This window comes from Melanaphis sacchari, unplaced genomic scaffold (genome assembly GCF_002803265.2).
Source record: "Melanaphis sacchari strain LSU unplaced genomic scaffold, SCAv2.0 Contig0_pilon_pilon, whole genome shotgun sequence".
NCBI lineage: Eukaryota > Metazoa > Arthropoda > Insecta > Hemiptera > Aphididae > Melanaphis > Melanaphis sacchari.
The window spans coordinates 2,741,463-2,743,221 of NW_020270366.1; positions in this window are offsets into that span (position 1 = coordinate 2,741,463).

Sequence of the window (1,759 nt, forward strand, 5' to 3'; positions counted from 1 at the left end):
TAAATTGTAAAATTATGTATTATTAATATAATAGATACAAGAATCAAAAAAGTCTGATACGGTATGTATAATTTTAGTGTATATGGGGATCAACTTTAATACAGCATGCAATATCAAACTACACATTCCAGTAATAACCTTTGCACATATATCTGATTTTATTTAGTCATATAGGTAGTAGGTACCTCGTATAATATACCTGCTATTTACTACAAATTTTATCGTAATTGTCTACCAAGTGCCTAAGTGTCCAACAACAGAATAAACTGTAATTTTTTAATGTAATATACAGTATACACCATATGTACCTATATAAATTTACGATATTATGACGATGTTACACTTAAATATCATATTATTCTTACGCACATGTAAATTCTTAGTATACATATGTATACAAAATGAAACAACAATAGGTACCAGAGTGCTTTAATAGTATATTATTGTAGTTAAAACGAAATTATACACTTCACACAACCGAGTGGTTTTATCTTGGCTTAAACCATATACATGATGTGTGAGTGTGGACTAGTGCAAATATCCTACTATGTAAATTTGAAATAAAAATGTACTTCAAACAGACTAAAGAAAAAAAATTAAAGACTCCGTTTGAAACATCTCTAACGTAATTTTACTGTATATAAATGAGATTTTCAAATTGTTTGTATATAGTATTTTTTAATTATTGCTTTTTGCTCATGCAACGTCAAATGTATTATAGTATAGTTACACGTACTTATCGAACAACCTACTGTATAGGCAATTTAGGGTCATTTTATTTTGATATTATATTGTATTATCAGCTGTTTGACTGCATGTCATATTAATTATTATTATATAAATAATTTGTTTTGTAACTATATATTATTCGTTCTTATTGTACACAATCATCTATACATTTAACTCTCTACTTCCAATACAAGCTATACGCTTAAATAAAATAGATGAATCCGTTAAAAAATAATAAAATATTCTACAACACTTGTAACGCGAGTGTTATTTATAATATTAATAATATTTTCTTAAAACACTTTAACTTCAAAAAAAAAAAAAAAATGTTGAATATTAAACATATATCTGCATCAGCGACAGTTATTAAAGATAATATTAAAAATGAGTAGCTAGTAGTTCGTGTAATTTTTTATCTGGCCAATGCTACATTTTCAAATTACTTTATACAATTTTAGTGTTTGTCGGTATTTTGTTTTATGACCTATATTTTAATAAATTCTATCTGATATTAATTAAATATTTGGCTAATTAAATAATATTTGTTGTAAAGTAATGTCCAATTTATAAATTATAAGTCATAAAACTAGTATAATATTTTTAGTTAAAAAGGTAAACAAGTGGGTACCGATTTGTTGTACATAAAGAGATGTCAAAGGAACACTGAAATGGGCTAGTTAAATTTTAATTTAATAATATATCACGTACAACGATTTTGAGCGAAGACGGTTTATCAACTTATATCACAAATTTATTTTCATGATATTTTTTTTTTTTTTTATATAGTTATTATATCAATTTATTTTACCATTAGTATTGTGGTAGGTTAATTTAATTTTTACCAAAACAATGGGTTTATTATATTATAATTATTTAATTATTATAATAATATATACGTATTTACATCATTTATTACATGATTTTTATTAACTTTTACGTTAATATAGCCTTATTTTAAAACACTGTGAATAGAATCATGCTATAAAACTATAAATAGGTAATACCTTAAAATTAATCTATATATATTGAA